The following is a 26,571-nucleotide window of genomic DNA, read 5'->3' as shown; positions in this document are numbered from 1 at the left end:
AAAAGCCAAACCCCATACACACACACAATGCCGACATTCTTAACACTGAAACCCGATTTTTCTGAGGCAATAACTTGAGTGTATGGAATAACCTTGATAAATGTAATTGAATTTTTCTCTGATAAGATTAACTAGTGGTAATTGTGAATGGGGAAGGTCTGACCCACTACAAATGAGATGTATGACTAGCTGAAAATAATCAATTTTTTCCTTTCTCTTTCTCCCCTCCCTGCCTCCCTCACCCTCCCCGAAAAGAAAGAAAAAAAAACCCTGAAATAGTAATTTTGGGCCTGGCAGGATGAAGCATTTATGTCTGAAATGTTTTTGTATGTGCTGATTATCTGCTATCTTCTCAGTGTGTCTAATTGTGCTGAGCTCAGTTTAAAATGAGATCAACACATTTAAACCCCAGAAGGCTTAATTAAGGGAGGGACTTAATGCTTTACAAAAAAGGGGAATTTACGTCTTTTGAGAAATGTGGTATAAATTCTACCTGCAACTTCCCTGACTAGAGTACTCCAAAGTCTTGTAGTTTATTAAATTACTTTTAAAAACAAACACAAAAGACAGAACTTTACAACTTATAATTGCTGTTTGTGTTTGAGACCTGTGATTTTTTTTTTTTTCATGCTTACTACTCCTTATTTTTTCTTCCAAGTGCTCTTGTTTCAAGCTGTCTGGATCAAGCAAACAAGATGCAATATATAAGACAGGCTTGAGAACTCCAGCATTTGAGCTCTTCAAATGCACACAACAGATATGTGCTTTTCAGAACTGTAGGTGTCTTTCCCATTGCATGGAAAAACTCACATGTTAATTCAGAAAAAGCCCTCCCCTAGCTGGCATTTGTTTCCATTAAGCAGACAAAGTATGGCAGTGGAAATCAAAAAAGGTTGATGGGAAAGGTTAATACTTTTTAGTTATGTGATAAAAGTCAATCAAGTATTCTTTGAAAATAGTGCCACAGTTCTTTTTTTTTTTTTCTTCCTCCCTCATTATCATATAACTCTGACCATTGAACTTCAGTGCTGTAGATCAGGCTAAAACACCACTGACAACTGTGTATTCATATTCTCTTCATTGAATCCTGTGTAGGTTCTGTGAAAGACTCTTCAGAAACATAAAATCTACCAACAATGAAATTAATCACAAAGTACAAAAGAAAAGCAGCTGGCATCCAACTACTGAATAATGCAAAATGTGCAGATTTAAATTACATGTCACCACTAATGTATACAATATATCTATATCTACACACACACACACAGTTGTGCTATAATCAGTAAATAATTTTTCACTGTCTACAAAATAAGTATCTTAATTCAGAAACAGTATATAGTGAAATTGCATCAAAATTAAGTACAAGATGAGTTCATCATGATTAATGCTACTGCAGTAAACACCAGAAGGAATTAAGTTCAATAAGAAATGGTTGCAATTTAAAAAATAGTTTAAAAAAAAAACTTAAATGGGAGAAAGTTGTAAGTGAAACCAGTAAAAATCTGTGTCAATATCTCTGCATATTCTGTTTCTAATTAGTCAACAGGATCAAACACAACAAGGAAATAAAGTTGTTTGCTTCATTTATGTGCTCATTAGAATATGGATTATTTATAAAGGAACTACCTGGAAAACTATAGGAGAAAATCACTGGTGGAGTCACTATTGTCATGGAACATTGTGGGTAAATTATAGTCCTGAAGACAGGCATTATTTTTCTTTCACAAAAAACAAAACCCAAAGGAAAACAAGCCAACCAACCAACTGATGAAACACCAAAAAACCAATCCAACAAACAAAAAAAGAAAATAAAAAGATTTAAAGAGAAAACTGAAGTCCATAACCACTTGCCTGGAATTCTGAAGTTTGCTAGCTCTGAGCTTCATAGCCATATATCCTTGAGAGCAAACAAGAATCATGTGTACTTTATTTCTCAGTTTTTGACAACCTTTATTATTTCGTTTATCTGCTATTCATAGTGAGATGTAAACATCTTACTTCCCAGTGTGATCCTCATATCAACAGTGGGTCAGTTTAAAATATTGGGAATCAATATGTTATAAAACATCAGCCAGTACTAAAAAGACAGAGCTAGAGCAAATTCATTGAATGTCAAATAAAAAATAAACAAACATGGACCGATAAAAAAATGTAGCAAGATCATAAATAAAGGGACAAGGTATTAGAAATATATTATTCTAAAACAATGACTTGACAGGCAAGATGCCCCTACACTAAATACTGAGCAACACAGAGCAAGGAAGATGGCAAATTTAACCTAGGCACAGAGAAAATAAGTAGTTTTAAATGTACGTCTTAATTTAATTTAATAGAAAACTTGCATGGTAATAGTGCTTATTACTATTACAAGATGTAATGGTAGCAAATAGTATGGAAGGAGAAAACTTGGTTCAGATTCAGCCTATTGTTTTAATTTAGTGGAGTAGATGTTTCAGACTGACAGTAGAGCCGGGGGACAGCACTCACATCTCAGGCAAACAAACAGGCACCATGGACACCTTGCAGCACAAGCTTGACACAAATGAACCAGGACTCCTGCTGCTCTTCCCCATTCACAGGCCCCAGTCTAGCCCATGATAAGCCTATAAGCAGAACTGGTCTAAAAAAAAAAATAATTTGACAGAACCATCTTCCAACCCAAAAAAGTAATTAAAAAAAAAATAAATTGGAGGAAAGCGCTAGTTTAAAATATTGTTTGTTTGTTTTTAAATCTGGGGGAGTCCATACTGACCCTTTCAAACCTGAGGCGATTCTTTTCAGAGACATAATAATATTTGGTTTATATATAATAATTTTGATTATTTGAAAATATAACATTATGCCAAACATGTTGATTCAACAGCAGATATTTAATTAAATTATATGGGATAAATATATTTACATGTTGTACATTGTAGGACAACATTTTGCCATGAGCAAAATGAACTCATCAGAAATTACCAAATTAAATTATGCACTACAATTTCCCATTTTTTAAGAACTTATCCATGAGAAGATTTTATTTTTTTTTTCCTCCCGGTTAAAAATCGGAAATGTATAAGTTTCTTGTCAAGCAAAAATCCTTTTTCTAAACAACCATACATATGTTTTCCCTCATTATCAAATAACTGTCAAATTTCAAAATACAGCTAAAATTGACTGAACAAGAAATGGATATTGAAGCTTTAAAAGACGGAGGGATTTGCAGAAAGGAGGAAGGGAGAAGGAAGGTTGAAAAGGAAAGAACTGGAATTCAGAGATTTGGATCAGATCTTCGTCTACCTTACAGAGTATAAAACATCATTTCTGCTGACCTTCCCTACCTGTGAGCCTTGTTGTCTCCACACATCAGCATTGGTCCAACAAGACATTGTATGAAGGCAAGATGAAGTACATCAAGATGCAAACTTAATTCCCTTATTTCTGTTACTCCTGTGAAATACTGTTCTTCTGCTCCATTTCATTCACCTTAAACATTTAGTTACGACCTACTATAAGGCTTCAATAATTTTTTTGTTTGGTTTGTGAAATTTTTCTGTCTTTCACTTGAAGATAACTATTTAAGTGCCAATTTGAAATGAGAAGTTTCTTTTAAAAAAAAAAAAAAAATTCGCAAATAGATGTGTAGCATTTATTTTATTCCCTTTAATGACACTGCCAGCCATTTTAACAAATATACTATTAGTGTCATATATACTGTCCAACACTCTTAATATCCATCGTACAATTTCATGTGCACTCAGGGTTTTATCCCCAGCCACTGCTCACGGCCTTTCCAAAAACCCTCATAAGCCCTACCTAAAGGCAGAAGGTAACCTGAAGCAAGGGCAGGAGGAGGGGCTGACTGTTAAACTGGAAACACAGAGGCCAAATGGAGACAGACTGACAATGACAGCACAAAAAGCACAGATCATTGTTCACCAGAATTGATCTCCTACACCTCCTCTCTGATTTCTTCTGTTAGAAGAGTGAAGAAAACAGCAGCTCATTAATTGCCTCGCCTTAAAACCCTCTTTTATTTGGCTCCCTTCTTCTTCTATCACTTGCTGAAACATTTTTCCTCTACGCAGAAGCCTTTGCAGAGACAAAGTCCTTGCCCTTGGTCCAGCCTGTGCACTTACAGTGAGTAAATGTGCAGCCTACAAAGAAAAATTCACCCAAGTCAAGAATGAGACCCAAATCTTTCTACACAAGATTCAGTCTTCAGCCATGTTTTCTGTGGTCTTTTGCATGGTTTCAGGGTCATGTAGTCCTTCTGGACCTCTCCTTTAGACCATCAAGCAAAGAACCTGCTTTCTCCTGCCTGTCTCTGCATTGGCTCTGCAGTACTGCAGAACGGAGGAGGTACAATCTGCCAGGGTTCTCATTCATTTTGTGCCACAAAATCAGCTGGGATGCATCTTTTGTTCCTTCAGCTGGACTAGACCTGTTCTTTCTGGTTTGATTCCTCCTCTCGTCACCTCCAACAGTTTTGGATTTGGGCTCTTTCCAGAGGAGGAAATGGGGAGGTTGAAGGCAGAGAGTCTGTTTACAGCATGTTGAGTCAAACACTGTAATGTGATTATAATCCTATGTTTTTATAGCGTGCCCACTGTGCATAGAAGTCCTCCATCTCATTTATTGCCAGTTTTACTATAGCATCTTTTCTACACAGGAAATTTAAACCTTATACCAACTGGCTTCTAATCACACAAACAAGAAACAAACCCCTGTTCTGGTGTTTTTCCTTACTTGAATATTTTTTTTAAAGTTCTTTGAAAATAAAAATAAAACGCCAGTCTGGTAAAATAGCAAGTTTTTGAAATTTCACTGCCAGAGAGATGGTCCTTGCTAGGCACTGAGGAGTCACTCTGTCTGAGGTGTGAGCTCCTGCTTTAGTTTGACCTGGCAAGTCACAGATTGCAAAGCAGCAGCTCCACCACTTGAAACAGGAAAGAATCTTTCTTGAGACAAAACCGATAAAAATGAGATCATCTTTCAGTTTTCCTGACACTAGAGGGCAAGCCCATTTTATGTAACACTATATTTGATGAAGAATCTTAAAATACAAGCAAGTAAACTGTGCCAACTCTCAGTCATTTGTGTCTCCTCATGGACTCCTCTGACTTCTGAGGTAGAACAACTCTGCTCAAGTTGGTGAAACTAAGAGGACTGAAGAGAGCAGTCATCAAACCCTAGACCTTAAGTAGAAACTCTCAGTGCCTATAAGAAAGTCTCTGATATTAATGATGGATAATGATCAGCTGCAATAATAAGGACATTTTCCTTATCTTTTACACACTTTTTTATTCCAATACCCTAGACTTCTAGTACTTATTGTGAGAATATTGATTGCCCAGTGGTCAGCAAGACGGATACAGGATGGAGAGAGAGAGATGCGAAAAATGCTTGAGGAAATCCTTTTCCTCAAATTAGCATCTCATTTAACCATTTCCATCCACTAATACAAAATGAAAGAAAAGCAGTGTTTAACTCACATCTCACTGCTTTCCAGGCTCCTCCATGGTGCCTTCCCCTTTACTAAAAAAATCAGACACCACAGCTCATTAAGCCAGACTTTGAAAGCTAATAAAGCTTGTAGAGTCCTTCACTACTCTGAGTTTAACATTTCTTTAACAGAAGGCAATGGTCTTGTGGTTAAGCCACAAACTTGGTGTCAGGGGACCTTGGTTACAATCCATTACACACACAGACTTGGGAAAACCATATTACTTATCTTGCCAAATAAATTTGCCTTTCTACTGGATAAGGGAAGAATAATCAAGGCACAAAACGTACACCATGCTTCCTGCAAGGAGAGCCTCCTAGGGGTGAAGAGGTCATGTCCCACCCAGAGTCATCAACCCTTTGGTGCTAATCAAAGGTGAATAAAATAAACTGGGGAAAAAAAAATAAGTCACAAATCAGCTTCCTTCACATGAAATTGTAAATTAATATAAATGCAGGTGTTGTAAGAATTTGGACTAAGCATATAAAAATCAGGTAAATATATCTATTTCAAAACTAAGTTGCACTTTTTTTCCCAAACACTTGTTACACAGGCAGGCAAATAGTTCATTGAAGAGATCTGGGGCTTAAGAGCCCACCTTTAAGATGCCTGCTGTGTTAAACACAGTCAGAAGTTTGGACTCAACTGCCTACACCTGGTTTTAGCACCACTTTAGTCACTCGAGGGTGCCCTACAAACCCCTCAACTACCAGTCTGAAAGGACATAGGTCTCCATTTGTTGCTAGGGCATATGCCATCCCTCATATACAACCTTTGTGGCCTGTAGCACCTAAAATAGCATTAGACATTTGTGTTTAGACATCCAAACCTCACATTTTTATTTTCTAAGTAGAAATATTTGGGAAGATCAGTAGACATGGTAGCTTCCTACCAGTTCTGCTACAAATCAGGACAAGTTTCACCCTAAAGTTGTAATTACTATACTTCAGCTAAATTATTTAGAATTACACATGCTGCACTAATATGTATTTCCTATGTCACACCTATTAACAATTATCACCATATAGAATAAGTACTTTGCATACAATAGTATTTGTAAACCTTGCCTTCTTTTATGAACAACAGACTCAGTTTCCATTTGGATATCTGAATTTAATAGCAGAGTGCTGTAGTCACTAATACCTTAAAAACTAAAGCAGGCATAGAATAAATGTGTGCAACTACAACTGAGAACAGTAGGAGGTAATTCCACTATCTCTCTTCTGAATTGTGCAAACTACACTGAGGAATGTTCAGTTAAGTCTTGCATAACGCTTTATCATAAATAATTACAGCTTAACTACACTTGGCAAATAAACTTACAAAGCATTTGCTATAAAGCAAAATATCTTCTTTTGAAATTTTGCTTATTCACCAGCTAATTTCAAAACCCCCAGCAATTTGTCATGCAATTCTTAACAGTTTTTGTAGAACAAAGCAGGGCTTTTGTAACACAAAGACTGAAAGTATGTGAAATGTAACACAAATCATTGTTAAAGCTCCTTCACTTGGAAATGACTTAACAGACTTCTTTTCAACCAAATATCAAATATTTGGAATCTGACAACACGTTTGGCAGGACAGGTTTTAGACTGATACAATTAAAACAGTAGTAGTGCTGTCATATCTCTGATGAGCTTTGTAGGAAGAATTAATCAATTCGTCAACAGATTTTTGAGAAAAATATTTTTTTCTATTTCAGTATAAGTTCCTCCAACTTTGTCACTCACTTCAAGAAAAGATATCACCATGGCCTGCAAAGCTTGTGGAGGCTTAAAAAAATAAAGTAATAAAAAAATTAGACTTACAAATACCTGATAAATAAAGCTTCCATACACCAGTAGTTATGGGACACCACATTAATTCGTGTGATTCAGGCTAATGATGGTACTCTCCAGCTCTCTTATTTAGAGAGTAAAGCCTCTCTTATCATGCTATATGTTGCTGCTGCTTTGAAATATTAATTCACTACAACATCTCATCCAAAAAGCCACTTTCAGCCTGTAATGCCTACTCCCAGCACACAGTCACTGTGAAGTCAGTGTGATGGCTTTGGACTGTTAAGGATATTTCACTAGTGAAGAAGTGTATCAGTATATGGTCCATAATACCTGCATCAAGCTATAAAAAAAAAAGAAAACCCCCTGTCTTTTAGGTTCTGTACTATTTGTACATTTCTCTACTGCATCCTTGTATCTGGAGAACAACTCATTCAAGGGAAACCATTCACTTGTGTAAGGGGAGAGAACTGATGTTCATTTGTTGCCAACTAAATCACCAAAATGTCTGAGAAAAATTGTACCACAGAAATATCGCAGAGAGAAGAAGAAATCTATGTTTGGACCAATATTGAACTAACACTGGAGGATGACCTTCCTGATGCTCTCCATCTTCTTCTATGTTTTTGTGCAACATAGATTGCCTAGCAAGGAAGAGCTTATTGGTTTGCCATAGGAATTGTATGATTCAGATGTATTTCAGGAGAATTAATTCATCTGGATTAAAAAGAAGGATTAGACTGCTGAACTCCAGATCTCCTTGTGAGTGTATGCTATAATGGAAAAGTACCAGATCAGTATCTATTTTAGGGTTTCCAGCCTAAAGAAGTAAAATAAAGTAAAATTCTTGTACTATTTCAGAAATGCTGAAATCTCCCATGGAAATGGAAATTCCAGAACATCTAAGGGGCCTTAATACCAGAGTTTGACAGATGGAAACTGTGCTGAAAGTTCCTTGAGACAGATTCTCTTTGCAAGCTAAGGTTGTCTGCATGTACAAGCTCAAATATAGTTTTAAGATCTTTAAGGTATTTTTCTAAAGCAAAAGCATCTATCATAGATCACACATGACATGGTGGTAGGTGTAGGTAATGTATAAACAAAAGATAAAAGGAGCTCTCCTATCTCCTTCACAAAAGAAATTCTAAATTGTTTCTGCTTAAGACTGAGCTTTTTGCTTTCATTAGAAATTTAATTTATTGTGAATAGTAGGTTTTCTTTCTAACTCCTCAGACTCTGATGCAATGCAGCTATACCAGTCTGAGGTGCAGCTTATAACTCCATCTTCTGTGAAGATTCAAAGCAAGCAATAGATTGAATTGCAGCCACACCAGCAATTGAAAGATGATGGTCAGTGGGTTTTCTGAATTGTCCTTGCTGTCTGTGACCTGTGTGATCAGAAGCCACCTAAGTTAATATCACCTCAGTCCATATCCTCAACCCAAAACTGCCTGTGACACCACAGGCTGTAACACAGCAGGAAAAGTGTCTGGCAAGAAGCCCTTTTTTTGTTGGGTAGATATGAGCTAGGTTAGAGCAAGTACACAGCCTCATGTTCTTTTACAGAATATTCACAAAATAAATAGAAACTTGGTCAACCATAGCACCAACTGGACTCTGCTTTAGTGGAAGAAGAGGAAGACTTTGGAGGCACTTCATTTACTTATGAAGCAGATCTGTGTGGATGCTGCATGCCCTTTTCCTCACTTCGTAAGGGCTTCCTTTATTGAAACCACACTTTACCTAATAATGAAAACTGTGCAAGGGGCACAATGATCAATAATCATTGCAAGATAGATTTGCAACCCCCTGCAAACTCATTACAACTCAGACAACTAAAGAATCACAACTTATAAAAGTAGAATATTAAAAAATATATAATTCACAGACTGGGTAGGCACACTACAAAGACAACAGCAAAAGCATAAAAATTAAACCAGATTTGTGTGACAAGATGAGCTGCTTGCATTGTGAAGGAATGGGCATTTTCTCTTATACATGTAGTCTGAAACTTTTTACACTATAATAGCTAGGTTACAGACGGTAATTCTACCACATTTTACTCTACAATTACACTTGAACAAATCCTACTTCAAATTAATGTGCATTGGCACTTACTGAGTTTGAACATTCAAAATGCTCTCAGCAGCCACAGGCTTCCAAAGAAAATGTGTCTGACTCTTCTGAAAAGCAGGTCACCTCTTCAAATACCTAATCATGGCTATATCTGTCTGTTTTTTAATACCCATCTCAAAAAACATGTATTTGTCACTTACAGAGTATTTTTGGGTGAAAGACAAAATTGTTTGAAACCAAGTTCCGTAGCTGGAGTAATGTGGAATATGTTAAACATCACCATTCACTGAGCTGCCTTGCTAAAGTGGCACTCTGAAACAGGTGTTTAGCAATAGGGTTATGATATTTTTCATCAAAATGGGGTTTCAGAGACACAAGTTACTGTATTCCTTGAAATCACGTTCCAGAACGTCAGCATTACCTACATTTTTAGTTTGGGGAACTAATCTCTAGTCTCGGGAAAGAGAGGGAGCACATTCCTCCATCAAGGTCATACCAAGCAAAAGACTTTGAAAGGGACTCCCAAAAAATCAGTTTCCAGATTTCAATCAAGTTTCTATACTTCTTCTAACAGGAGTATTCCTCTTAGTCCTTTGAAGCAGTATCAACAGAAGCATTAAGATCATCACTGACATAAAGAGTCAAAAAATTCTTGTGTTTACTCCATTTACAGAGGTAGCAGGTGATTTTTTTCTGATGCAAAAGAAAGCAGACATTGCAATTCTATATATTAAAAGCATGCAATGCTCTACATAATAATATAAAGGTTTTGTCAAGTAAATATTAGGCCTTAACTGCAGAAGCAGCTTGTACAATTCCTCAATATTGTAATTGCCAGCTTTATTTTCTTATGCTTGAGAAAAAAACTGCATCTTCGGGAAATTTACAATTTGCACTATTTATTGAGACAGTTCCAATTCCTTTTTTATTTGTTTTCCAAAAGTACCTATTTTTTACCTCTGCTGACCAGTGCAAAATCAAGCCCACTAATGTTTATAAAATACCACATTATTGTTAGATATCGAATCCAAATGCAAGCACTGCAGCTTCTAACAGATAGGAGCTTGATGGAATCTGTCTGGAGATTGCAGGTGTCCAGATTGTCTCAGCACCTACTCTGGTAATAGCCCTTGACACAGAAGACAGAAAGAGCTCAGCATTTTGTAAAACTTTCTGAAGCTTTGACATTTTAACAAGAACATAAAAATACCTCTCTTGCCTTTAATTTTCAGGTCTATTATGAGCTTAATAATTATAAACTCCGAGGAAATCCAGGCAGTTGCCTATTAACATTTAAGGTAGTGATGTGCTGCACAGATTGAACAGGAAAAGAGGGATAGAATTGATGCAATATTTTTTTCAGTGGTGCCTTGATCTAATGTTTTATCTGGTGTATAAATAGGACACTAAATGATCAAGAAGGCTAAAATGGCTGTGGCAAACACAAAGAAGTGATCCTTTTTAGTACTTCAGAAATGTGATAAACTAGTTAATACCTCTCGTTCTTACATAAAAATTTTTGTTAGTAAATCTCAAAATGCTTCATTAAGGAGGTAAATGTCAGTGCTCCTGTGATGCAGAGACACACACAAAAATCAGCGGGGTAGTGGCAAATCTGGAAGTACAGTCAAGATCCCCTGATACAGATATATTTTGCACCTCCCCAGCCCCGTGCAGAACAGACTTCTGAATCTGTCAGGGCTCTGGGTGACTTCCATGAGGTAGAGGGGGTAGAGGCAGTGCCTGGCCCCTCAGCACAGGGTGAGCCAAGCTCCCTTTGCTAGCTCTGACTTGGATACAAGTGGTGACCAGAGCTCCATCACTGTTAACAGGAAGAATTCCTACAGAATTCCCTCCACTAAGCTCTATTACTGCAGCATGGTACGAGGAAGGACGGGTGAATGTCTATCTCATTGCTTAGCTGAGAGAAATTGCCCTTCTGACTATGTTAAAAAAATAAATTTTCTTCTTACTTAAAGACTCATAACCCCAAGAGGAAGTTGCTGTGCACACACTTTTTTGCTTTTTGTAAACAGGACAGAACGGGCTTCTGTGTAAAACAGAACTTGTGATTTGGTCAAAGTCAGTAAGGTATGTACTGTACTCTTAACTTTTTTCTTTAAAAGATACTTTATTCTATTAGATGGAAATAGTACCAGGGCAATTCACCCCCTCCTGGCTTTCCTATCTATGTGTGAGCATCTTTGAGAAGTGGGATTAGAGAGAAACCTGCAGGCATATTAATAAATAAACTTCACATGCTGTTTGATATTAAGTAAACATACCGCTAAATATTTCTCTAGGGAGTTGTGATCTCATAACCCATGGACTTCTAATTTGGTTACCTGTGACATGTGGTTCTTACCCCCAGGGTTCCACAATGAATTAATTCTAAAATGCCTTTTAAAGTTTAACATGCTAAGATAAAATAATCAAACATATGTTCTTGAAAAAACTTGGTTCACTTTCCTTCGTAGGTAACATGAAGTGCTACTATTAGAAAAAATAATAATAATAATAAAAAAAAAAAGGTAACTAATGATCCTCAGTCAGGGAGACACACATGTTCCTGGTATAAGATAAGAGGATGGAACCCATTCTGGAAAAAGAATTTGCCTCTGTATCAGGGAAATTTCCCCTCTCGGCAGCAATACTAACTCTGTTGTTACAACAAAAAGAGTCCTATTTTAGGAAAACATGTGTTTGTCCATGTATTCACACACAGAAATATTCTTGGTGCTTTCTCTACGTGTTCATCCATTTATTCCATGCTGTAGAGGATGAAAATTCACCATTGAAAAATGGTTAATGAAAATACGGTTGTAGAGTTTTCGGGGTTGAGAGTTTTTCCCTTAAGTGAATCTTGATTTTGCAAGAGGTGTGTCTGTTTGACATTGATCAGACAGACTGGACTGGATTTTTACCCAGACTACAACTTTCCATGGTGGGCAATGATGTGGAACTCCCATGATTTCAGATTTCTCTCTCACATGACAAGAGGCTGTGTGGAATCCCAGGAAAGGCAATTCCTCTAAACCACCAAGGGGAATGGAACATGAGACATCACTCTTACAAATTACTACTGAACCCTGACAGTGTTGGCAGCTCCAAATTTTCTGAGTTGGGTTAGATTTTCCACCTAAATATTGCTTCTGAAAAGTAGATAGGTACTAATAATTTTGCCTATTCTGATTAACTTTGCTTCAGAATTTCCAAAATAATTTGCTCAACTTCAAGTCTCCAGTAGTGTTTGTCTCTGACAGAGCACAAAATGATTGTAAATACTCTTTACAACCAAAAAAAAACCACATACATTTGCCTCATTTTCAATTTATGATAATGACTGGGGAATTTAATGCAAAATGCTTAGAAATAAAGTTTTTAACTCAGAGCAAACTGGTACAGTGAGCCCATCACCTTCACAAACCAAAAAGCAGGAATATAGATGCCTACATCTGAAAAGGAAAAAAAACCCAAAACAACAGGAATATCAAAATTATAGATTTGGTAGTAACAATTTTAGCAATGTTTCTCAATCAGGACTGGGGCTCAAGGACAGTGTATATTCTCAGGAAAAGGACCTTGATAACTACAGAGCTACAGACCTCCTATAAAGAAGACAAAATCAGCATGTGAAAAAAAGTTGAAAAAAAGTCATAAAACAGGATATTTGATCAGAGATTCTTTTTTTACCACCTCAAAATGGATTTTTAAATTTATCTGAAGCTAAATCTGAGCTAAAAGTCACCACACCAAAAAAGTATTGTTTCATTTGCAAAAAAACCCCAAAATATAATAAAAAACCCCAAACAACCAAACCCAGAGTTTTTTGACTCAAAGTATTTGATTTTTCTGTATTGCATAATGTAAGAAAGTGAAAATTTTTCATTCTATTTTATTTAATTTTGTTCCTTTTTTTTTTATGTAGGAAGCTGCTCAGTGTTCAACAACTTATGATTGCTTTGACTTGAAAGACACTGTTACTTATTTCCTTATAACAGGAAAACCATTAAAACAAGGTTTTGGACCACTAATATCACTGTAATACAGCCTGCATCTGGTTTTCTACAGAACTTAGAGGATGCTCAGTGATATAAATTGTATGTGCAGCATCATTTTATATTTTTTTTTTCACTTTGGTGAGGCAAACTAACTATTATCACAATTCTTCACATTGAAAGCTGAGAAAACAGACTTTAATTGAGATGGCTAACATCACACAGGACAATTCAGGAATAGAAGCCAGATGGCTTGATTACCTGCCTAGAGTTTAGCTTTGCTTCTGAATTTCCTGTTTCTCAAGATGGACAATCTTCCCAAGATGAGAGAATCATGTCATATATCTCAATAGTTTATTATTTTCTATCTCAGCCTCACAAGAAAAGTTTAAAAAATTTCCTTGGAAAAAAAATAGATGAGATATAAATGAATACATGACAGAATCAATTTTTCTTTTAGCTAAAGGGCATAATATACAGCAGTGTGTCTCCTGCTGCTGAAGGGAAATTATTGGAACATCATTCTACTGCCCTATGAATGAGGACTATCAAAGAGCTTAAAGAAAGGGAGAGAGGGAGAGGACAGGAAAAAAGTTCAATTATTTGACTCACCCCTATACTTTCTACACAAGAAATCCAGCATCTAAAAAAACATGCATAATCCATGCAGACTCATAAATCCTTGACTCCTGCAGGAAAAGAGGGCCATGCTTATGGGGAATTTGGCTGCAAAACACATCCTCTTTTTCCTGGGAAAGTTGCTATCCTTTGGCTTTGACAAAGGTGCAGAGGAGTTTATCCCTTCTCAGTGAGGTGCACCTCAAGTGTTACAGGGCCCTGCAAAGGCAGCCTGGGAGTTGGGCATTGAAGAGCAGCTTCTTTTCCATGACACACCTCACTTTGTTTGTGAAAACACCTGGGCAGCACTCCAGGTTCCCAGGGCTGTGCAAGAGTAACTAGACTGTGGCCAAATAATTGTTTTCACTGATGCCACTTGAGAGCACACTCCTATTTCTCTTTGCCTCCATATCGGCACTGTGATGCTGACAAGAGGAGAAAAGCACTGAAGACTTTGTTTTGGACACTGTGGCAGCTGCACGTTTCTGCACACACTAGAAAGCAAATATTTTGAGCTGTTGCTTTCTCACAGTCACCTTCCAGAGGATGAGCGGGCTTCAAGGATCTGGGGAAGACACCAGGAAACAAAGAGACAGAAGAGTAAAAGCAGAACTGCCAATTTTGTTGGCAGCATAAAAAAAATACTTTGTTGATTCATTACATTGAAACAGCTCCAAATGGCATTGTCTAGTGATCACTGAGTTTCCCATGTAGGGTGCTTTTCCCCTCAGGGAAGGGACACCGTGTCATTTTGTGCCTATTAATGCAAAGCATGCTACATTTGCTTCAGTATCTTTACAACTATTCATATAAAGACTTAAAAACCTCCCCTAGTCCAAGATGACTGAAGGATATTTGCATATTAAAAAGTATCTAGACAATAAGACATAAGAAGTATGTAGACACTAAAGCCCCTAAAATAAAGGGTGTTCTCAAGTTTTCTGAAAATTAAACTGCATGTATCAGAACACAGCAATAATTGACAGCAGAGGCTGGGGAGCAGCACAGCTTTTTTCCAGGGGCAGAAAATTGGGCAAGTATCTGTGGAGCAGAAGACACCTCTAAGATGTAGAGGTCTCAACCAGGTGGAAGCTGTGGCTGAAGTAGTGGTTGACAATCAGATACTGAGCTCTTTGTCATAGTTATTATTCAAATAAGGCATCATCTGCCCTAACCACCACTCCAGTACAGGTTAGCAACACAAGTCTACCTTTTCTGTAAAGAATATAAAGGAAAATAAATGCTAAAAGAAAAAAAAATCAAGCCTTTGTTTCATTTTCCATAAAAGAGGATGAAGAAACAGACTATCTTAGCTATTTTCTTTTTCTCAAATAGTTTGAGAACAGCTTCCCTCCCACTGAGGAGGATAAATAGAGAGGGTGGTGCTAATCTCTTCTTCCTGGTGTCCACTGATCATACACATTGGAATGTTTCAAAGCCAGGTCAGGGAAGATTTAGACTCAACATTAGGACATTTCTTTACTGACAGGATGGTCAGTACTGCAACAGGGTTTCTAGAGAGGTGGTCAATACTCCAAGCCTTTCAGTGTTTTAGAGGTGTTTGGACAATGACCTCAATAATTTGTTTTCACTTTTGATCAGCCCCAAAGTGATCATCAGTTGGATTAAATGATCATTTTAAGTCCATTCCAAATATTCTATTCCAATAAGTGCTCTGATTGCTTTCCAAATGATTTTCTGATCAAGTTGAATAGTTACTCAAGTGGAAGAGCCTTAATTAGACAGGGAAGATGAAAAAGTCAGGAAAAATGATTAAGTGGAAAATTACCAATCCTGCATTCTTTTTTTTGTTGTGTTGTTGAGTTCTTTCCAGTACACAGTGCAAGTAAAATCACTTTTCAACTGAATTTAATAAACATATTCTGTGGACTTTTTCTGAAACCCATCTGAAATGATCTTCCATCATTTGAATTAAGCTAAAGAGGAAATTCAGACACAGACAGCCTATTTTAAAAGGAATTTGACCATGATAACACTGGTGGTAGACCCCCATTCATACAAAGCAATAAATAAACAAAAGCTGGAAAAAAACCCACCACAAAACAAACAAACAAAACCACCTCAAAACAAACCAAAAATCAACAGTATACTAATGAATTTCAAAGCCAAATTAAACTTTGTTCTTTCTGGTCATCTATAACAAGCTGGTCTACTAAGGGCCCCTTTTGAGCATTGCACTTCTTTCAGTTTTTCCAGAGACAATTCATAAGAAATGAAATTTAATGAATCTCCAAAACTGTACTTTCTTATTACATTAGCAGAGCCTCTCATCTGATTGGAAATTTTGAGAGAATCACAGAATTCATTAAAGCAATTTACTGTTTAATGGTAGATGGCTAAGATAGATCCCTACTAATGAGATGAACATTAATTAAATAAATTGTTGAATAGAAGTGAGCTGTTTAGCTGAGTTAAAAAGCCTAGCAAACAAGCCTCAAATGCTACAAGTCTGAATTCTGTTCACTGAGAAGCAGAAAAATTTATTTATTTTTATGAGAAGGCACATAGCCAGCAGGTCTGGCAGTGGTGACCAGCCTAAATCTGTAAAAGCCAACCACACACTTTCCCAAATGAAAGCACAATTTTTTTGTTGTTGTTGAATTATATATTAGAGATAGAGCTCAGCAGGTAATCATCTTTAGTATCAGCAAAGGTCCAGTTCAACTACAAAGTGAGGTGGCCCTCAAAAAAAAAAAAAAATCAAACCATAAGCTTTAGAATTAGGTCCCCCTCCTGGCATCTGCAGGTTGATTTAATGACCCAAATAACAAGTAACTGCGACATTATGGAAGAAAACTTAAAGGAAAGGCTCATATTCAACTTTCAAAACACACCTTAGCTTTATATTATCATTTTCCTTTTTCAATATCTTTTACCTACTACCTAGGTATCAACCCTTTCTTTGGTATTACACAAAATAAGAGAAACTGATTAAACCATTATTTACTCAATATTTGGTATAGGTTTTACAAGATGCTTTCAGAGCTCCCAAGGATGGTGTTAACTTCCAGCTGATTTAATTTTTATTTTTTCCTGTCCATTTTTGAGACAACAGCCTGGACAAAATAAAACCTCAAGCTTTGTGTTCCATTAGGCCCGTTTTACACTAAGCACTTGAAGGTGAAAAGAGCATACATCTGTTAGAATGAGATTATAGGACTCAGAGATTTTTCCATAGATAGGCACCAGCATGAGGTTAAAAAAAACAAAACAAAACAAAAACCAAAACAGAACAAAAAAAAAAAAAACCAAAACAAAACAAAAAAACCAACAAAACAAACAAACAAAAAAACCACTATAAAAGTCAAACACAATCCAATGATAGGTGGATTAAAATGAGACAACAATGTGGCATTATTGAAAAACAAGGATACAAAGAAAGAACAGGACAGTCAAAACCAGCAGGTGAGGCTAAGCAATAAAAGGTGTGAATTATAATATGAGAGAAGCAGCTTGTGCAGCAACTTGAAATAAGCTGAGATCCAGCAACCATGATTTTCAGCTGGTTGGGAAGTCACAATTAGCCACTTCATTTTGACTGGACAAGAAGGGGATGATGAAGGTTTAAGAGGAGCCAAGAAGAGTGACAATGCAGTAAGTAAATGTTTTAAGCCTGGAAAATTGAAACAGAGAGGGAATTTTCAAGGGGCTCAGCAGTGGGGTAGTGCGAGGAGTAAAAGAGCAAGCAGTCATTGCTCTCTGTATCTCGTTGCACAGACATGTGCTTTTGTCCAATGGGATGGAGAATGAAAAATAGGAGGAAGATTGGGAAGAAGAAAGAAAAATTTACCCTACTCTTAGGTAATGGGCAACCAGAGTTATGGAAGCCTGAGAAACTAAAGACCTTCACTGCAAAAGGCAGAGCACTGGGACAAGGGACATGCCCATGGAGTCACATTCAACAAGAAATTCCTTGGTAGTAGGACAAAAATTAAGTTGAGAATTCCAGAATGTTTTAGAACCTCAGTCAAGTCAAAGTATGTACATCAGCAATAAGACCTTGATTTTCAGTAAGCTTGATGGTATTACACACGCTCTGATTTCTTCTTCCCCAGCAAGTTTTATACTCTTAAAAGCCTTCTCCTCTTATGCAAAGGAGAAAAAACAACAATGCTCAAATCTGAAACTCTTTATTATCACCAGTTGCATAGGAAGTTTCTGAAAAACAATCAAAATTGCTGCCATTTGGAAGTCAGACAGATCTGCTTGTGGTGAAGTGTGTTTTCTATAGATCACACCAAAGATGGAGAAGGAAGATGTATAAGGCCAGTCAGGTAGAGAGAAACTCCACCCAGAACCCTGCTAAAAGGGAGAGGATTTGAAAGAAAAAAACAATGTAGTGCAACCCTGGTTAATTGTTGGGTATGAGGCAGCTGTTTTTGAAAGCTGAAGTGAACCTCCTTGTCTATTTAATGGAAATAACATCATCAATCAAGTTTAGCTGAATCAGAATAACAGTGAAAATAACAGATAAATAAGACAGCTTTCCACTAAAAGGTGAGTCAACTCAAATTTTTCTCTCTGATAGAACCCCAAATTTTCTCTGAATTCTGACTTTCAGCATGTTAAATAACATATAATTATGTCTACCTAATTTTATTTCACAATCAAAAGAACACAATATTCTCTTGATTCTAATAAAGGACTTCCCCTTAGTTTTTTTTTCCAAAATACATTTTGAACTCAATATATTCCTGCAAGAAGCTTCAATAGAATGGCTTTGTCTGACCATTATACACACATGTCACATATAGCAGGTGACATCTCACAAAGTTATCCTTATCAATCATACTGAAAAATGAAGTCCATGTATTACACAAAACTCATCACGGCTATGTCACCTACATCTGGTGGCATTGTTTGAGGGTAACAGCAATTTTAAAGGACTTATCTGAGCAACTCCCTAGATAAAAGTCAACCTAATGTCCAAGTAAATCACAGGAAAAGTGTTCCTCTCATAGGCATGTTGGTCTGAAATATTTACATGTAGAACTGTGAGAACTGACCATTTCTGTGATTTGAAAGAGCTCATTTGTATTGTTCATCCTTCTAGCCCATCCATAACCCACTGCAGGAGTTCACATATGTTGGACTCCTCCCTTCATGTCATCTGTCTTGGTTTTCCTGTTTCCTTCCTGAAGCCTCTGGCCAAGGGGTTGAAATACTTATGGTCTATTCCTACCAGCATTTCAAGCCTGGGATTCCAGTTCTTTGCCAGCACTAAATTGATCAACCATCAACAGCCCAAGTACTACAGAAGTGGCAGAAGACTTTGTGTACTACATAGCTAGCCCACATTTATTTTTTTTACTTACAGCTAAGTTCTTCAGAGCCTTTGGCAAGCGGGCAGTTGTGCCAAGTCGTTTCTGACTGATGTATTCACACACCAAAAAGATGTGTGAACACAGTCTAACCTAAGCAACTTCAAATTGTTGTATATTGTGAGTGAAATCTTGGCTGGGCAGCTACTGTGGAGGTGTCTACATTGCCAGATTCTCTGTGCAGTCAGGAGTAGCAGAATGCCAGGGGCTGTGCTCTCCTTCACAGGTCCCTCCAGAAGAGGATTGAGACACCAAGTTGTAAGAGGAACTTAATTCTGACACTGCCTGTTCTGTGGATAAATAGAGGGCTCCAGAGTTGTCAATACAGCACTTTTGCTACCACTCGATTCACTGCAAAATAAATGAGGATATTTTCCTCTTGCAGCATGTATTAAATCCCATTAGCATTAATGAGAGTTGCACGTGAGTTTGGCAGGGAGCACACGCAAAGTGCAGAGCAGACAGTTTCCAAATTCTCAGCCCCCCCTTATATCTTTCAGCCATCTTTCCTCTGCGAAAGCCTTACCACACCAAGTCCAAAATAAAAAAGGTAAATCAAATTACTGCACGTGCAGTATGTTAGGATGACGGGTTGGGGTGGGGAGGGAGGAATCCAAGGGTCTGATGTGCAAATAATTACTGTGCTTGCATTTAGCAAACTGCTACCAGTTAAATTCCCAGACAGTGCTAATACAGTAGGAAAGCTTTGAGTTGGCTGAGCAACTTTTCACAGCACACTGGTGAAATAATAAATTGTGCTATGACCGATAACATTCAATAATTTCTCTGATATATTGCTACATCCACTTTTTCAACAGTATAAAGCTCATATTTCTCTGTCATATTAGTAATTTCCATATTGCATTTCAGACTCCCTCTTGGAGTTAGTAGGGAAAAGTACATCACAGTAGTAACAAAAGGAAACTGACTGTTCTTTAAAATAAAAAATACAGACAGGAAAAGAAAGAAGGAAATGTCAGGATTTATTTTTTCTTAAAACTTCCATAGTATACCAACTGATGCCTACAGGAGAAAAAAAAGACAGCAGCTTCTACAACATTGCTTCATTACAGATCCAGCAGAGTAAAAGTCCATTTTGCCTTTTTCTTCCTTGATGATATCACTAAAGCATTAATGGAATCCTTACGCTCCATTGGTATGGTATGAATTTATCTACAGCACATTCTTTATTGGTTTGAGTACAGATATGTTATTTTTGTGTATGAGAAGGTGGGAAAAAGGGACTTCTCTGCAACTGTTAAAGAAAATGCATCCCTTATTAATGTAAAATTGGGGAGGAAAAAAGCAAACTTTAGTACAAAATAGAACAGTATCGATATTCAGGTAATGTTATTTGAATGAGGGAGAAATTAATTTCAAACAACTATTATGCTAAACTTTGTTGACTTGAACTTCAGTTACCCTTGCAGGGTTAGCCCTCTGTTACAGCTAGCAGCAAAAGACATACTATTTTTGTTATGACTGTAAAAAGAAAAAGTAGTTTTATTTTAAGGGACATCTACCTTTGGAATTAGTTATTACCATAGGATGCCATTGTCCTCATTTAATTACAAAACTACAAACATTTTACTGATTATTATCCACTTAAAATTTTATTTATTGACATAATATGTTTTGAGTAGGGGGCAAGATAGCTCTTTCTGCAACATTTTTAACTATGATTTTTTGCATACAGAAATAAACTTTTTTTTTAAGCAACACAGAGTCATTATGATCATGCACTCTGCTGTTAAAAAGTCTGTGTGACAAAAAACTTTTATAGATGCCATAATTACAGCATCTGAGTGGAATTTTCCACCCACAATTTTATTCTGAACTTGACAACCAGATTCCCAATTATAATTCCCTAAGTCCCTCCACTCATCAGCACCATTTGGCTTTCAAGCATAGGGGGATGATCACATTCAGCATCCTCTTACACATCCAAGAAGGAGTATAAACTTTAACCACTGGACCAGATTCCACCCTGATGTTGTACTATGAGGAAAGTAGGGAATGAGGAGCTGGAGGTAAAGCCCCACCAAATCCTTGCACCTTGCTGATGACCAAACTAGCTGAAGCAAAAGGATGCAGGGAGCAAAGAAAGGAGAAAAAGAGGAGGAAGAAAGCAAGAAAGACTTGTAAAATAATTATGTTCCTGCTTCAAGTGGAGTTAACTAGTGGGTGCTTAGGGGTATAAACAAGGCAAGTGGGTCAGAACAACTCTTGTAGGTTGAGGAGAAGAAATGTAGTGATGGAGATTGGTAGAACAATTCCACAGAGACTCCTGTCTCTTGTGGAAAAAGACAAATATTTTTACAGCTAACTCTTCCAATCATAGCTGCCATCTTACAGGCTCTTTACTGGTTTAGCACATGTGGCAACCTGGCTTCCTGGGGCACTAGAATATGCCGAAATACACAGAAGAACCATGGTTATTTTGATGCCCTAAGTTGTCTGCTTAGCCTGTGCCTGAGAGTGCCTCTGCTCTTAGACATGCAGCTCTGGGGAGTGCTGATCACACATCAAGTTAATACTGAGAAAGACAAGAGCTTAAATAGATTTTTAGTTTTAAGAACCGTAGATTTCTAGTATACAGGAGAAGTTCAGTGACAGCAAACATCTTATTTGCTATCATACAATCACCATCAGTTTTCCAGGTCCTAAGCAAATTACAGAGAAATCTATCTATGCTATTGCCTAAGGAAATGGCAAGAATCAGTGTCAGAGCAGAGCTCAAAACACACAGAAACAAGCCAGCACATGTAAATGATCACATCAGAGGGCTGAGTCTAGAGAATGAGACCAGCTGAACCCATGAATAAAGCCTCAAATGTTATTGCTATGAATTGTGAAAACCACAGGTTTAAAAAGTCACAAGCAATTAATTTATTTATCCAAAAGCTTGTCTAGATAAAGAGATTTACTACAAGGTTTTGCTGTAAGTGCTTTGTACAAACTGGTCTCTCCAAACTAACAGCTGTGTTTTCTAAGAGTCATATGATGAGAGGACATGGAGAAAGGGGATGGAGAAGGAGAAGAAGCACAGCAACATGACCAGGTAACCCACTCTCATCTTTGTCAGGCTTTTCTTGGATTGTTGGCATACAGGCAAAACAGCAGAAGTCAAGGAGAACTGACTGCTTTTTGCATCTAGTGATCAGCATCCCAGATCCTCAACACCTTCCCTGCCATTCCTCAAAGTAGGTGATATGATTCTCAGGCTCCCAGCAGATCAGCATGAACACCACACTCTGCCATATGGCACAGTGCTGGCAGCTGCTAACGTGCCAATTTTGTCTGCTGTACTATTGCCAAACAGCAGCAGCTTTCAGGCCAGCTCCTGTGACACCACTAAGCATTCCTGGTTGAATGATTCATGAGAGCAGCCATGGTAACTACCACTGCTTGTCTCTGCTTGCATTTCCAGGTCTCTTTTGGTGACTGTGCAAGACGTGGAGGGAATAGCGGCTTCAAGAACAACAATTTTCTGGAACAGCCTTTCCCCACAAAGTCACTTCTGGGCTCATGAAACAAGAACCAGCTGGCACTGGAGAATGGTACTGCAGAGCTATTATGCCTGGGAAGAGCTGCAGAACTTCAACCTGATGTAAATATTTCCTTTGATGTTGAAGAAAGCCTGTAGCTTAGTCTTGAGCTGTAGCAACAGGGTATCAGCATGAGAACCGTATGGGCTGTGAGAAATCCACAGTCCTGGTCAGCCAACTGCTTGCCCTGGCTACCAGCTGCAGATCTCAGTGACTGGACTGCTAGAGTGAAGGTGCAATCTGTCCTCTTATAGCTCATTGTGTCTTGCAAGTCTTCCCATTCCTTGGGAGAACAGTGAGAGTTTACATTTCTCCCCAGGTTTATCTGCAGAAGATCTTCCAGCTTATTGTAAGGAAAAAGAATTTCTACATGGTACTTCGTGACCACCATCTACACACAGTCGATCTACAAAATAAAAATATTAAAAAAAAAAAAATCCAAATACCTAACTTTTGTTAAGTTATAACTGCACACTGGTTGCTGCTCAAAACCTACCAGAATAATGGGCATAATCTCATAATTAGTTACAGGCAGCTTAAAATCCTCTGTCAATATACCCCATCTAAATTAAATTCATATGGGGTGGCCCATATATATTCTTTAGGGAAAGAGAATTGCTCATTTTGGATATTTTTCTTCTATAGCAGTTTCTGCTGCCTGATGTGGCTTAAATCTGTGGCAGAATTTGCACAGGCTTCTTAGCACAATGTGCCAGAGAACAGCTTCATTAAATTGCAACAGTAGAAATTAAAAGAATTCTAGAATTGACCCAAAGTATTTTTTTTTGTTTGTTTTTTTTTGTTTGTTTGTTTTTTTAGTGGATGTGCTGGGCAAAGAGCAAAAGTTTGAACTGATAGGCAAGAGGCAGCTTGTATTAGACTGTTTTAAAAAAAGTGATAGAAAAACTAATAGCCAATTGTCATTTCTGGCCACAGAGTTTTCCTTTCTATGACCAGTCAGGCCAAAAGACCGAGGTGGTTTGCCAGGCTGTGAAACTTTCATGAGCAGTTGGAAGAGAACAGGCACAGTTTTAAAAGCTTCAGAGAGGGCTTCTCTATTCTGCAAAGTTAGAATAATATCTGTATTGGAGATGTATTTTATATCTAAAATTTTAGATCTTGTGCAGACAAATTAAAAATTAGATGTACTGTTAATTCAGGTTTACAGTGAATTTGAAGCATATTGGGAGTCAATGGTATTAATAGCTTTGTGCAATGTGTTTCCTATCTATTACTTCAATTGTTTTTTTAAAAAAACATTTGCAGTGATAAAAATCACCATTCAGAGATTTACACTGATAAAAAAATGCTGTTACTGATAACAAACTAGCACAGACAATCCAAATTAATTGTTGGTTTGATTAAAATGCAGTGTATATATGTATATGTATATGACAACTATGAGATCTGATGGTCACACTGGGATTCTCAAGCAACACAGATGTGATAAGTGCTCATTTTTAATCTAGTGCAGTTGGCATGTGCACCAGCATCATGTTGGACAAGAACACACATTTGAATAGATTAAGTAACAAGCAACTGCTTCAGGATCCCCAATATCAACAGAAGTGGATGGTGCTCATTGGAGGGAGCAAGAGAATACTGGGGCAAACAGATGTGCCAGTAGTGTCAGTCTGGTTCTTGCACCTGTCCAAACAACATCACCATCATTTTAATGCATTGAGAGAGGTAGCAATTTAGAGGAAAGAAACAAGAGTTCAAAAACTGGTATTAGATTTTATGAGGTTTATATCCACCCTTTTTAGGAGAATATATCTATATAATGTGCAAGTCAAGCTCTTCAGACAATAGCTTCTGTGGCTAATGTAATTATTCCCTAGAGCCTTCCCTGATGTCAAACAGAGCTTTCAGGTAATTTCTATCACAGCAATGTCAAAGATCTCATGGCTCTCAGGCACTGTATGACACAACAGTTGGAATTGTCACCCTTATAACCACAGCCCTGTCACACCTTATACAGCACTATTTGTGGGTGATGTCCCATAGCAAAACTCCTTACAATTCATCTCTGAGTAGGGAGTTGATAATGCACTACCAGGAGTCATGTTTGCATCTTTTCACCTCTATAACATCTGTTTGAACCCAACACTGCAGAGCACTGCTTGACCAACACCTTGGCACTGCCCACAAGCTTTTTATACTTGTGGGCAGTTTCTTTCTATACTTTCTAGATCTGGGCCTTCATATCTCCAGAAAATAAGAGATCCAGTGTGTGCCCTCAGTTGGGAACTGAACAAAGGGGGCATAGTATAGATACAAAGCATGAAATAAAACCAGAAATAGCATGTTCACTGGGTATGCAAAATTCCTAGAGCACAAGCAAAGTCTGACTGTATACCAGAACTTCAACTGAGAAATGAAACAATACTTCAGAGCAGTAGAGGAGCTACGGTTAAGTCTTGTAGTTAGAATAATCTGGACACAGGCAGACCCACAGCTGTATGAATAAAATAGTACATGTTCACATAATTAGACTATTTTATAGGGTATATGCAAGCGAGAACTAAACTAAGGTTGCACCAACATCTTCAATTCTAACACCTCCATTATATGTATTAATTAAATCAATCACTGTATTTACTGTAGCAACCTAGCACAATTTTGTAATAAAAAAATGGACTTTCAGGAGAAAAGTCTTGCTTCCTACCAGATTGTCAATAAAACACCCCACAGCTATGCAACTTCAGAGCAATAAAGTGTGGTTTACACTCATCAAAGCAATTTTCTCTTTAAATTCTTCTGCATGAGAGCAACCTCAAGGCTGCAAGAAGCAGCTCCTAAGTTCACAGGAGTGAACCATTGTTCATGGTACTGGAAGTCACCATGCTTATGCTTTCTTTGTGTTGAAAGCCTTGTCAAGACTCACACACTCAGCTGTATATAGTGAAACACCACTTCTGTTTTTCCCTACAGTTCTCACAATGAAATCTGGCAACCTTATACTTCATGTCATCAATGTAGATCTACTAAACTTTAGTATTATTTCTTCAGCCATGTCTCAGGTAAAGTAATTTCAGAAGTCATCCTTTATTCCTTTGCTTTTATACAGCCAACACTTTTGCCAGAACCAAAGTGTAATGTTAATGGCAATCTTTGTGTGTGGAACTGTGATGTACCTCCAAATTCCTCCATAAAGTCTCAATTCTGAAAGACAGTCCAGTAGACAATAACAAAAAAAACCCTGTTGTTAAGAGAAATGAGTTGTTGGGGTTTTATGATAAGGTTTCTTATGGAACAGTACTTGTGCAGCAACACAAATGCAGTCCAATATCCTCTAATTATTTGATGCAAGAAAACTATGATTTCCTGTAGCATGCATTGTACATGACTTTGTCAAGGGATGTGAAGAATAACACAATCAACAGAAGCAGAACAGAAACTTGTAGAAAAATTGTACCTGGCCTGATGCTGAGAGTAACACAATTTATTTCTTACTTAGATATTTAAAGTATTCATTTATGTCTATAAATGATCTAATAAATAAATTAAATTCAATAAAATTTAAAAAAAAAAAAAAAAAAAAAAAAAACAAACAAAGCCCAAAATATCGTACAATCCTTGTCCAAATGGAAGCCAAATAACGCCTATGGGCCAAGATCTCAAACTGAAAATCTTTGGTTCAGCCAAACAAAACGAGTGTAACATATCCTGCAAAGCTATCACACTCAGGCAATTTTGGCACTAGCAAGAGGATGCTCCTGA

Source organism: Manacus vitellinus, unplaced genomic scaffold, assembly GCF_001715985.3.
Source record: "Manacus vitellinus isolate BGI_N305 unplaced genomic scaffold, ASM171598v3 scaffold_5_pilon, whole genome shotgun sequence".
Taxonomy (NCBI): domain Eukaryota; kingdom Metazoa; phylum Chordata; class Aves; order Passeriformes; family Pipridae; genus Manacus; species Manacus vitellinus.
This window is presented reverse-complemented; position numbering follows the sequence as displayed.